Source organism: Cnephaeus nilssonii, assembly GCF_951640355.1.
Source record: "Cnephaeus nilssonii genome assembly, chromosome: 16".
Lineage (NCBI taxonomy): Eukaryota > Metazoa > Chordata > Mammalia > Chiroptera > Vespertilionidae > Cnephaeus > Cnephaeus nilssonii.
This window is the reverse complement of record NC_137087.1, coordinates 19105612-19119394: the sequence shown is the minus strand read 5'-3', so window position 1 is coordinate 19119394 and position 13783 is coordinate 19105612. Positions and strand designations below refer to the sequence as shown.

The following is a 13783-nucleotide window of genomic DNA, read 5'->3' as shown; positions in this document are numbered from 1 at the left end:
GCCCAACAAAACTGACTGTTAATTCCTAAAACAACAACAACAAAACACCAAGCTAATGAACATGTGTAGAAGAAAGGAGGGATCGAAGGACCATGACATCCCAAATCTTCCATCGCCTGGCCCCCCAAGGGGCCACTTCCAAACACTTTTTTAAAAAATGTGGTAAAGTGTACAACATAAAATCTACCATACTAACCATTTTAAGAGTACAGTCACTAGTGTTGAATATATTCTCATTGTTGTGCAACCTTTCTCTAAAACTTTTCATCTTGTAAAACTGAAACTTTGTACTCATTAAACAACAATTCCCCATTCCCCCTCCCCTCGGCCCCTGGCAACTGCCATCTTCCTTTGTGTCTCTATGGATTTCACGACTCTAGGTACCTGATGGAAGTGGAATCATATAGTATCTGCCTTATTGTGCCTGGCTTACCTGACTTAGCACAATGTGTTCAAGGTTCATCCATGTTGTAGCAACTGTTAGAATTTCCTTTCTTTTTAAGGCCGAATAATAGTCCATTGCATGTCTACACCACATTTTGCTTATCCAATAGATACGTGAGTTGCTTCCTTCTTTTGGCTATTGTGAACAATTCTGTTATAAATATGGGTGTACAAATACCTCTTCGAGACTTGCTTTTACTTCTTTTGGGTATATGCCCAGAAGTTGAATTGCTGGATCATGTAATAATCCTACTTTTAATTTTTTGGGGAACTACCAAACTGTTTTCCACAGCAGCTGCACCATTTTACATTCCCACCAACAATGCACAAATTCCAAGCACTTTTATGCCACTCCACATCCCATCCACGTTCAAATTAGCCCAGCAATCAAGTCCCACTGCACCCATCCCTACAAGGGGGTGAAGGGCTGGATGAGGGCTATGGATCTGCGGTACTCTACGTGCTCTAGGAAGTTGGAGGAGAGAGGGTGACAGAGTGAGGACAGGTTCCAAGAGGAGGAAGGATGAAACTTCAGCCCCAAAGATGTGAGGGCAGCTCTCCTCATTCTCTCACATGGACCTCCCCCAAGGCATTCCGATTCCCTGTCAGAGACCCTCTGGGGGAAGGCTGAGGCTGGGGAGAGTAGCAGAGCTGATCTGAGCCAGCACATCTTGGAGGACAGGAGAGGAGCCCAGGCCTCCCAGGGGAGAAGGGCTAAGGATTGAGGCACCTGTCCCAGTGGCCCCCAACCCATTCTGAACCTCCATTAGCTATCATTGATTGACTTAATATATGACAAACCTGTGCTCCAGTAACCATGTTAAGTGAATTTGTATTTTATTCACTGTAATTGTATCTGCATACATTTATAAAAGCAGCAGGACTAACATGGGCCAGACATGCTATGGGTACAATCTCCAGACAAGACAAGGCCTCATTGGAACCTGCCTGCCTCTGGTGATGACTCAAGCCCTCACTCAAGCCCTCCCCCTCTGCCCGCCCAAGAGATCAGCAGAATGCTAACAGCACACTCCAGCATGGGGCAAGCTCAGGACTCGAGAGGATATAGAGCTCATATCTATAAAATACTTTACATCGTTAACTCACTTAACATACCACCAATTCAATGAAGTGGGTACTATGATTATTATTCCCATTTTACAATGAGGAAACAGGTACATGGAGCAATGTAAGGAGGCTGGAGTGGGAGTGGAAAGACCTTCAGTCTAGTATGATTTTGCCACTGACCCGTGTTTCTTCATCTTTAAACTGAAGGGGTGGGACTAAAGGACATCGGGAGTGAGTCTCTGAGGCAGAGCAGAGCAGTCATCTGCTGCCTCTATGGCTTTGCCCCAGCCCCGCCCACTCATCACTGCTCCCTGGGTTCCAGCCTCGGGTGGGGGTGGAGGAGGAAGAACAGAGCTGCCTTGCAGGTCACTGGGCAAATGCTTGACTGCTCTCTGGGGTGAGTCCAAGTCTGGAAAGGGAACGTTAAGAAGAAATTTCCATGGCCCTTCCTTCAGCCAGGGATTTTCCATTCTGTCTGGGCAGACATGTCTCTCAGAGAAGGGATCTGGCAATCCATAGGAGTTATTGAACGGCTCAGCTCTGTGCTGGGGTGAGTGTAAGACCTGGTTCTGGTTCTGGTTCTGGTTCCTGCCCTAGAAAAGGGGGCAAGTGTGTTGGGAAGGCACAACTGCCCAGGAAGATGAAGGAGGGGGGTGGGGTGGGAACCAGGATGGTATAGAACAAAGTATTCAGCCTAGATTAAGAACCCAAGAGAGAGCCCAGCAGGGACAGGAACCATCAGGGGAAACTTCCTACAACAGGAGACCTGAGCTGGAGGGGCAATGGAGAAGGAGGCCTGCGAAGGGGACAGGAGCATGCAGAACAGAGGACAAGGGAGATAACGTGGACCCGCTTTGCAAAGGTTGCCATGAGCACGGGACAGTGTAGTGGCCAGGAGAGAGCTGGATGCAAGAAGTGGAAAATTTGGTGAAGCAATACAGCCAAGGCAGGGGCTTGCGCTCCGGCCTCTGCACTAGCTGTTCCCTCTGCTGGGAACATGCCTCCCTCACAGCCTCACCTGTTGGTCAGGTTTAGCTCAAAAGTCCCCTGCTCCACAGGGGAGCCTTCCCTGGCCACTCCTGCTAAAGCAGCCTTGAGCCACTCTCTAGCAATTACCCACGTTCATTTTCTCCCCAACACTTGCCACCACCTGCACTTACCCTGTTTCTTTTAGTGGCTGCCTCCCTCCCAGTGATAGGAGTTCCATGAGAGCAGAATGGCTTGTCTCCATCCAATCCCCAGAGCCCAGCACATAGCAGGCCCTCAATAAATATTGAGTTTAACTGAACTGCACTTGGAGTGTTACGATGAAAGGAAGCCCATAATGATGTTGTTTTTTCCCTGCGCACTATTATATGCCAGGTACTGTGGTAAGTGCTTTACAAACATTATCTCATTTATTCCCCTATGAGGGAGATGCTACTATTATCCCTAACAGGTGAGAAAACGGAGGTCCAGAGGGATTGGTTAGGTTGCTCAAGGACACACACAACTAGGATTTGAACTCACACTTTTAACCTCTAGGCTACCGCTGTCTGATAGAAATACAATATGAACCACATAAGTAACTGAAGATTTTTCTAGTAGCTACCTTAAAAAAAAATCAGGTGAGGTGCACTCCTCCTCTCCGGAGCAGGCCCGGCTCCCCTCTTCTTCCCCCAGGTGTGTCACCTTTGTCTTTCCCTCTCTTAAGCTCCAACGACCCGTCTTTTGCTTCTGTAACTTGTTTGCTGAGCCCGGGCAGCCCAGCTGGCTCACTTCTACTACCTCTGTAATTTTCTTTCTTTTGTTGTTAATCCTCACCCGAGGATATTTTTTCTGCTGATTTTTTTTTAGAGAGTAGAGGGGAGGGAGAGAGGGAGGGAGAGGGGGGAGATGGGTGGAGAGAGAGAGAAGTGGAAGAGAGAGAGAGAGAGAGAGAGAGAGAGAGAGAGAGAGAGAGAGGTGAAAGAAATACATTGATTGGTTGCCCCGAAGGAGCATGGCCCGGGGCTGGGACTGAACCTCCAGGTACGTGCCCTTGACCAGGAATCAAACCCGTGACTTGTCAGTGCGTGGGCTGATGCTTTAACCACTGAGCAACACCAGCCAGGGCTACCTCTGTAACTTGCTAAATAAACTTTCCCTTAAAAAGCAGATGGGCCCTAGCCAGTTTAGCTTAGTGGATAGAGTGTTGGCCTGCGGACTGAAGGGTCCCGGGTTCGATTCTGGTCAAAGGCACATGCCTGGGTTGCGGGCTCAATCCCCAGTGTGGAGCGTGCAGGAGGCAGCCAATCAGTGACTTTCTCTCATCGTTGATGTTTCTATCTCCCTCTCCCTTCCTCTCTGAAATCAATAAAAATACATTTTTAAAAAGCAGGTGAAATTAATTTTAACAATATATTTTGTTTAAAATGATATATTAAAAATATGATCATTTCAACATGAAATCAAAATATAAAAATATTAGGATACTTTTACATTTTATTTTACTAAGTGTTCAAAATCTGGTGCCTAGTTTTTACACTTACAGCACTTGCTAAGTTTTCATTAAAAAATTATCTATATTTAGATTTCATAAAATTTGCAGTTGAAAAAATGATTCACATACCCAAGTTGTTCCACACATATTTAAATGTTTTGCAATAACATTATCAATTTTAAAACTTAAATGAAAATTGATTAAAGTTAAATAAGATTTAAAATTCAGTTCCTCCGCTGCATTTGTTACATTTCAAGTGCTCAACAGCCACATATGGTTAGTGGCCACTGTATTGGGCAGCACAGCTCTAGGCTGCACAGGTTCATCTGCTGAGAAGGTAGTGTGGGTGGGAGAGGTCCAGCAGGAGGGAACCAGAGCAGACTGGAGACCAGGTGTGGGAGGGAAAACTGAGGTGGTAGGACTGGGCCCACATACTAGTAAAATGAGGTGGGATGACCAGCCAGGACTCCCACCAGCCAGCATAGGCTGGACCCACTCACAAGCGAGTGCCTCCTATGGGTGTTCTGTAGGTCTGGGCTTCCTTTCACCAAGGAAGTGGTGGCGGCCCTCAGAGCCCTGGGTGACTCCTCTCACAGTTGCTATTCCCTCTAACACCACCACAAGGGAACCTGGGGGTGCATGAGGCTGGTTCTAAGCAGGCTCAGGCTTGGTGGGTGGAATGATCTCCCTCTTCCCTTCCCTACCTGTGGGCAGCTGGCGGGGTCAGGTGTGTGGTTCTGGTTAAACAACTCTGGAGTCAAGTATGCCTGGGTTCCAATCCCAGCTCCACCAATTCCTTGCCGTGTGATTTTAGACCTTAGACAAGTCAAGTCCCCCTTTGAGCTTCGGTTTCCTCATCTTGAAAATGAAAACCAATAACGAAATGTTGTGAGACTCTGATAATGTCTATAGAGTGCTCATAGTAAACAATCAATTAACACAAGCTATTCTTCCTAGATAATATCCTTTTCTGTTAAGAACAAAAACGTAGGCTGAAAAACAAACAAACCAACAAACAAAAAACGTAGACTGGAGAATGTTCATGATCACTGGAAAGATTTCCAAAGTGAACTGTAGAGGTGGATGATGGTTCCTTCCTCAGCCACGCGTCACCCCTCATCCCCCCCACCCCACATCCCCTGCATAACACAGACCTGGTTTACTATCAGGAGTCTGGAGGGGGATGTGCCAAAGGCCCTGGGTGCCTGAACATGGGATTAAAATGGCCAAGAGACACCTTCTAGAAATGTGGAGAGTGAGTCAAACTGAATCAGGAGCAGGTGAGGTCACCCTGGGTCCCTAGAGTTCCTCAGAGTGACACTGGTATATGACTGGCAGGAATGACGGGTGAACTGGGCTCCAGGAAAGCAGGTGGGGCTGGAAACCACCCAAGACAAGGAAACTGTCGGCGTGGAAAACCCAGGCAGGCAGAGCACAGACTGAGAGGCAGCAGGCAGAGGCCAATGTTAGCTTGGACCGGGTATTTTTGAGGGCAGGGCAGCTCCAACTCCCTCTCCCGGTTAGCACCCCACACGAGCCTTCCCCCAATCTTCCCAACTTCAACTCCCCAGCCCCCAAACCTTTGCTCTGCTGGGTCCCCAGAAGTGCCAGGGCTGAGACAGCCCGGAGCAGACCTTTGTCCTCTGCCCTGCCAAATTAGCTCCTGTCACCTCATTCTGCCCACATTTCCAACATTTCCTGTCTTGTCTGTCAACCTCTACTGGAATTAGCGCTCCTAAAGGTAGGAGGGCTCTCTCTTGCTCACTTACATCGCCTGGGCACAGCTCAGACGCTGACATAGAGCCGAATGTCTCGTAGATACCTGTTGAGACAGTAGACTCAAGACCTACGTGGGTTCTCATTGCATTTCTCACCATCGTTATGTGGGTCAGCCTCTGAGCCTTGTTCCCACATCTACAGAGAGGGAAACATAATCTCTGAAGGTCCTGGAAAAGGACCAGGTCAGAAAGCAGGGAGGATGAAGCACCCAGCTGGTTCTACCAAGTGTCTGATGGATAATGTTTCAGACGCAGCTCATGCGCAGATGAACTTAGAGAAGAGGTAACTGAGGCACAAGGAAATCATGCTGAAAGACCACCTGGGTCACAGTGGTCGGCAAACTCATTAGTCAACAGAGCCAAATATCAACATTACAACAACTGAAATTTCTTTTGAGAGCCAAATTTTTTAAACTTAAACTTCTTCTAACGCCACTTCTTCAAAATAGACTCGCCCAGGCCGTGGTATTTTGTGGAAGAGCCACACTCAAGGGGCCAAAGAGCCGCATGTGGCTCACGAGCCGCAGTTTGCCGACCACGGACCCGGGAGAACAGAACAGCGCCTCTGCTTAGGTCACTCTGATTCAATTTCGCTGGGAGTTTCCATCCAGAGGTCTTCAAGTGTGCCAGCCTGTTCCTGCCTTGGAAGATAGCCTTCCCCCACTCAGCTTCCTTTGTGGGATGGGGCCTGGCTTCTGGTGGCAGGGAGGGTCTTGGAGACACTGAGATGGCTGCCTCTGGTGCTGGGTGAGCCAACACTCTGTGTGTGTGTGTGTGTGTGTGTGTGTGTGTGTTTGTGTGCATGTGTGTAGGGGGGTAGTCTTTACTCCATAAGCATCCACTGGTTCCCCACTACACCTCAACAGGGAGGCAGTCCAGCCCTGTGGTGAGATGCTTGGACTCTGGAGTCAGACTGGAATCACATTAAAGGAGTTAATGCACATAGCCCTTCCCAAGGCCCAGTCCCCTACCTGAAAGAGAGGCTATGAGGATGGTGCATGTTCAGCACTCAGCACAGCGCTCAGCTCACCATAAACACTTAAGAAATTTTTGTTATTAGTTAGTTTGTTAGACTATCAGCCCTGTGAGGACACAAGAGACACTTGTTTTGGCCATTGCTTACCCACAGCCAACATTCTTAGTGGGTGCTCAGGTGGCTGAATGAACAAGTGGAGGAAGGGAGGAAGGGGGGAATGGAGGAAGAAGGGAGAGGAAGGAGCAGATTGTTCTGGGAGCTCCTAGCTTCCATGCCCACCACACTTTCCCTCTGTCCCCAAGACACCAGAGTGAGCTGACTCAAGGCTTCTCTCACTGCAGGCTGTGCTCGGTCCAGGAGCACTGATCTCAGATGGGAGTAATGAGTCTAAATCCTGGAGCCACGCACCAGTTGACTAAACTTAGCCTCCTCAACATTCTCCTCTATGAAATGTGGATGATCATACCAATAACCTTGCTGAATTGTAGGGAGGTCCAAAGATGTATATAAATACACTGAGTACATTTGTAAACTGAGGAGTATTAGAGGTTATTTCGGTGGAGTGATAGGCAGTGTAGGCTCTGGAACCAGCCTTCACGCCATCAAATCCCACAGCTTGCAGACCCTGAGCCTCAGTTTCCTCATTTGTAAAAGAGGGGTAATTATAGTTCCCACCTGACAGAGTTGTGAGGATTAAATGAGATAATGCACGAAAAGCTTTTGAATCAGTGGCCACAGTAATCCTCAGTCAGGATTCTGTGAACTACTTCTCACTAAAGTGTGAATGAGTGATAAGACCTACTATGTCCCCTCTCCCAGGGGCATTTAAATATTAATGCAAGTTAATGAGTGAAATCCTATCTCATGATGGAATCTTAAAAGAAGGTATAAAGGGAGTAGAGAAGGCCTCCCTAGCGCCCTCAAAACCACAGTTGCTGCCCTAGCTTGTTTGGCTCAGTGGATAGAGCATCGGCCTTCAAACTGAAAGGTCCCAGGTTTGATTCCGGTCAAGAACACATGCCCAGGTTGTGGGCTTGATCCCCAGTGAAGGGCTTGTAGGAGGCAGCCAATCAATGATTCTCTCTCAGCATTGATGTTTCTCTCTCTCTCTCCCTCTTCCTTCCTCTCTGAAATCAATAAAAATATATTTTAAAAAAACACACCCATAGATGTTGCCTAATGAAATCCTGCCTGGTCCAGAGAGGGACCACCCACAGGGAAAGGGAGAACATAGTCCTAGTGTCTAATGAACCGCTCTTCTGCTTGGAGAAACAGGAAGCTACTAGGCCCAGGACAGCAGCACACCTCAGCCAAATGTGGAGCGCCTTCTGTGGCATGGCAGGCAACAGCCCGGACCCGGCGGTCAGAGAGGCTCCAGGACCCTCCGGGAACAGCAGCCTGGGCAGGAGGTGGGGATGGGCACCAGATGTGATGAGGACTGACCTGAGACCAGGAGGAAGGGGTGGGTTCTCTCCCACTGCAGGGGCTCACCTTCTCCATCTAGGTTTTCTCTAAGTGCTTACCAGGCTGCACCTGGAGTAAAAGTGCGGAGAATTTCAGAACGTGGGTTCTGGAGTCAGGCGACCAGGGCTCAATCCAGGCCTCATCTCTTCTCCGTTGTGTGACCTGTGATAACAAGGTGGAGTTAGCAACTGGCACCCACTCCCCATCTCTTCCGTTTCTCCTTTGAGAAAACATTCCTCCCTCCTTCCCTATCGGCCCATTGGTGAGGCCGCAGCTGTGGGGCCTGTGACCAGACCTGCCAATCAGCACTGAATCTTCCTGGGCAGATTTTATCCAGGTAGTCATTTGAGTAGTCATTTGACGCCCCCCCATGCCCCCGCCAACTGTACAATTAGAGTGAATCCTGGAACCAATTACTAAGAAGAGACTCGCTTTTCTACTGAACTAGAACTTGGAATGATATGAATGAACCCCTCACAGAGTTCAAATATGACACCAAGTTGGTGAAGGCCGAGCAGAGAGATTCACTCTTTATGACGCTTTTGAATCTCCAGATCAAGTCATGCCTGGATTTCTGTTTCCAAAGCCAGTAAACTCCCTGCTTAGCATAACCCAGTTTGAGTCAGGTTTTTGTCATTTGTATCAGAAAGAGTCTGCAATCCACATGGTGAACTTTCTTAACCTCTCTGTAAACTTCAGCTTCCTCATCTGCAAAATAAGGGATATTTCTCAGGAGAAAGGAAGGGTTGTTCTGGGATAATTAAAAGGGTTGATCAGGGTCCAACACTAACACAGAGCCTGACACACGTTAGACACTCAAAAAACATCAACTTGTAGGTGTTCCATAAGTGTCTGTCCATGACTCTGGCCCCTGGAGGTGAACTGCAAGGGCCACCTGTGGGGTCCCAGGAAACGCTGATGTGTGTGTGGGGTGGGGGTGAGGCCTGCCTGACCCATCCAGATGACAGGTGGCACCAAGAAATACTCTGGGGGGGGGGGGGGGTCATGATTATTGTTCCTCATTCTCAGTCTAATCAAGCCCATTTCACTGATGAGGGATGTGAGACCCAGAGCGGAGACCCAGGGTAATGCCAAATCCAGCGCCCACGCTGCTGGCTCGGCCCCTACCGTGCCCCGCTCCTTGCCAGGTCTCAGTCCCAGCCAGGCTACATTAAATGGTCTGTTACTGTCAAGTGAGGGCTTCCGTGAATAATGAAAGGGCAAAAAGATGTTACAAACCCCCCTCCCGCCTTCCGGAGCGGGCGGGCTCTGTCCTCTTTAACCCGCCGTCTCCTTCAAAGGGCCCTTTCCGGGGAAGTCTGGGTTCCCGTTCTGACCTCCTGCAGGCCGGGCGCTGTCACCGGTTGGCAGCGGTTTCCCCCCAGAGCGCGCCTGACGCAGTTCTGCTGGAGGAAACCACGCACGGCCCACCGCTGGGCACGACCCTTCCTTCCGCGCGGGGCGGGGCGCAGGGCGCGGGGGGCGGGGCGCCGGGGCGGGGGCGGGGTGGGAACGGCACCGCCCACTTCCCTTCCGACAACCAGCGACCGGCCAGGCGCTTCTCACGTCCAGGAACGGAGCTCACCTGGGGCTTTTCCCGGGCCGCCTCCTGGAGCCTCAGTTTCCTCATCTGTAAAGCGGCTCCCAGAGCCCCGGCCCGTGTGTCTCCGTTGGTTAGGGCGTGTCCCCTACCGAAGGATCGCGGGTTCCATTCCCGGCCAGGGCACCTAGCAAGGCTGCGGGTTCGATCCCCGTTTGGGGACGCAACCGATTGATGTTTCTCTCACACACCAATCTTTCTCTCCCTCTCCCTTTCTCTCTCTTTCGAATCAAGGAAAAATATATCCTCTGGTGAGAATTAAAAAAATAATAGTAATAAAGTGGCTCGTTTTGAGGGCATTATGGAGAGAATGACTCCTACGGTGTTCAGCACAGGGATGGACACAAAGGAACGGGGGTTAGACCCCCGCCAGCAAACAGAGAGGAAGGCACGCCGGATGCGGGCAGAGTGTGGATTCGAACCGGGGCCTTATTTTCCTGCAAGGCCACTCTACTTCCACCTCCAGGAGCTCCAGTCTTTTGTCAGCGGGATCCTTCCCACGCCCTTTCCTAACACTTTTACTCCTCAGCTTCCTCCTCCGCCCCGCAGAGCCTCCAAGGCCGCCTCCGCCGGGCGGCCCTCGGGGACCTGGCCGCAGCCCCACGGAGCCGGCCCTCGCGGCCTAAACGGCTTCCTCCCCGGACCATCCACCCAGCTCCGCTGAGAAAACGTCCTGGGATTATCTCCCCCGCCGCCCCCGCCGCCCCCGCCGCCCCCGCCGCCCCCGCCGCCCCCGCCGTCCGCTGACTCCTGGACACAGCACCGTGGCCTTGAGAGATGGGATCACGTGCCCGTGGGGCTCCCTGCTGGACGGGAATCGAGACGCAACACCCGCACGGACCCCGCAACCGGCTCTCAGCCAGTTGGCCTGTAATTGGTCTCGTCTGATGGCGGAGGCGGGATCTCGATCTCAGTGGCCAATGAAGAAGTTATTGGTTACCATGGCAACAGGGCGCTGCAGCACGCTTTCCCCACTGGGCGGAGCCCGCAATTCTGAGGATCACACTCCATTGCCCCAGTTCTACCTCTGGATAGAGTGGGGATCGGAAGTTGGGGGACCACCAGGACCCAAACCCTTCACAAATGCCAACAGTGTGGATGAGGCCCGGCTAGCCCAAGGTTGTTTAGAGTAGGCTGCCTAGAGGAGGGACATTCTGAATAGAGACAAAGAAACCCAACTTACTGCAATGGAGTAGACATAGCACTTGCAGGGCAAGGCACAGGGCTGGGCAAATTTAGGTAGGAATGAGTAGGGTAAGTGCTTAGCGTGCTTAGTAAGCAGATTAGAGCTTCCAAGACAAGATCCACCCAGAGCAGGGTGGGGGACCCAGATGAGCAGCCACAGCTGAATTGTGGGTCTCACATTGTCCTTCAGTCCCGCAGGAAGAGACAGCCAGTGGTAACCAAGGCCATTCCCTTGCCTCAAGGCAGCTTGCATGCAGTCTTAGGTATAGTTATATCCTGTCTTGGACACTCATTAACCTTGAACTCTTGTCAGGAAAGAGGAAGGTGACCAAGTTCATTGTCCCCATTTCACAGATTAGGAAATGGATGCCTGCCTGGTAAAGTATCCCACCCTTGGGCCCTGGGGCTCTCTTTTAATTCCCTGGTGTGGTGGCTTGTCTAAAAAAGCACTGTGCCACAGTTCTGATGCTGTCCACACTTGCTGATTGTGCAAGGGTGCTGGGGCCAACTGAACCCCATGTTTAACAAGGTAAGTGAGCCAGGACAGAGAACCCTGCCCCTTCCTCTGATGGCCCTGGGTGGGGGTGCAGCAAGACTCCCTCTTCAGTCACTCCCACCGTCTAATGGGGAGACAGACCTACAGAGACCACACAGTGTGATAAGTGGGAGCACAAGAGAAGAGCTGCCTGAGTCCACCCAGGGAAACCAGGGGAGACTTCACAGAGGTGGCAGCCTTTGAGAGAACACAAGACACGTAGGCCTTTGCTAGGCAGATAAGCAAGGGGAGTCCGGGCACCCAGGGAAGGGACATCTGCGAAGACCTAGAGGCCTGGCTGAGCATGGCACATTGGGGAAATGGCAAGTCTGGAGTGGGACTGTGGCAGGACCTACGCTGTGGTGTGAGCACCAGGACAGCACTGTGTGCCCTGCAGCCAGCTGCTTTCAACCCCCTTCTGAGCCGGCAGGCACCCACACCCCCTTCTGAGCCGGCAGGCACCCACACCCCCTTCTGAGCCGGCAGGCACCCACACCCCCTTCTGAGCCGGCAGGCACCCACATGCACTTTTCTCCAACTAGTAGATTCATGGAGCCCCAAGAACCATATCTGAGGATCAACTTCAGCTACTCGCCAACAACATGGATAAGCCTCATGGGCATAATGTTGAGCTAAAGGGGACAGGGACAGGGGATGTGACCCAGTTATATCAAGTTCAAAAACAGGCAAAACTGGTCTATGGTGGGAAGTCAGGATAGTGGTTACCTGTGGGGATATGGAAGGTCTTGAGGAGGGTCTCTGGGGTGAGGGGGACACTAATAATATTTGTTTCTTGATCTGCATGTTGGTTTCACAGATGTGTTCTCTTTGTGAAAATTTATCCGTCTATATATGTAAGGTTTGGGTGTTTTTCTGTATGTAGCTTCTACTTTAGTAAATTAAAACAAGTTAACTGCCTTTAAAAAAAATCCTTACCCAAGGATATGTTTTTATTATTTGAGAGAGAGAGAGAGAGAGAGAGAGAGAGAGAGAGAGAGAGAGAGAGAAACATCGATGCGTTGCCTCCTGCCTTGCCCCAACCCACATCAAACCTGCAACCTGGCTATGTGCCCTGACCGGGAATCGACCCCGAGATCCTTCCATGCACGGGTCGTGGCTCCAACCAACTGTGTCACACCAGCCACACCAGCCTCGGCCAAGTTAGCTGCTTTTCATAAACATCAGTGCAAAGATAGACACTAAAATTTTGGGATCACATAATAGGCTGTAAGCCAAGCATCCAGATGATGTAGAATATGTTTATGTTGATTTTTTCAGATTATTCCAAAACGACAACACAAACATTTTAAAGTCTTGTCGAGATCTCTCAGGCTCCAGAGAGCCCCTGCACAGACCCAGAGTTTGGGGAACCCTGACCCAAGAGGAAGCGTTACAGTGCTCAGTGCTGGGGCTCGGCATGGAGGTCAATGAGGGGCCTGGAGCCTCTGCCCGGGGCACAGGGAGGTGGAGTCCTCTTCCAGTAGAATGCCTGGTCCTGGGAGGCTTAGGCCCAGCTCCGCCATAGCTGAGAGGGGGTCTCCCTGGCTCCGCTGTGGGCTCCTGGAGGGCAGAGGTTGCTCACTCCCTCTGTGTCCCTGGGTCTGGCACACAGAGGGTCTCAGAGGACCTTTATGCCCCAGGGCCTCTTTGCCCAATCCCACGTTGGGAGTGGGCGGGCGGGGGGCTGTTTGGGCAGTTGTAAGTTCCCTGTCACTGACTGCCACTGCACAAGTTCACGAACCGCAAATGGGCAACGTTGCAGGAGGGGTTCAAGGTGGGGTTAGAGTTGTCCAGTTCCCCCTGGTAGGGGAGAGCTGGCTGCAGAGGGGGCTCTGAGCCCTGAGGACCACGAATATGGACAGGGAGTCCCAGCCCTGTCTGCCCACCGGGCTTGCTGGAGCTGCTAATAGCCCAGCTCTGGGGGAGACAGACTGTTCCAGTACCCAGAGAGGGCATCTGTGGGCAGGACCGGCAACAGCTGCTCAACAGCTGTCTCCTCCCGTCCTTTGGGACCTCAGTTCTCACCCGTCCTGACTCGGCCACTCTTGCCCTCTCTTAAGAGCCCTCCTCCTCTGTCCTTTGCCGTCTCCACTCAGCCAGCATTTCTAAACCACCTCGACGACTTCTACCCTGGCCTTGTGCTACCCGGAATATTATTTACTCACTATTTTTTCCTTCAAGCTATGTTAAGTTTCTGTTGTTGTTTTTAACATGCCTTTGTTCTAAGCAATAATACTTGTGAAACCCTGGATTTGTTGTGCTAGGTTTATTT

General features: G+C 50.9%; 1 long non-coding RNA gene across 1 annotated transcript; it reads right to left on the bottom strand.

Annotated features, from left to right (window-relative positions):
* Positions 1–4147: 4147 nt before the first annotated feature.
* Positions 4148–10432, bottom strand: LOC307112674. The gene is made up of 3 exons (XR_013814738.1): positions 9777–10432; positions 8251–8353; positions 4148–4831 (listed from the first exon to the last, which is right to left on the bottom strand). It is a non-coding gene; the product is annotated as an uncharacterized lncRNA (long non-coding RNA).
* Between the last annotated feature and the right edge of the window lie 3351 nt (positions 10433–13783).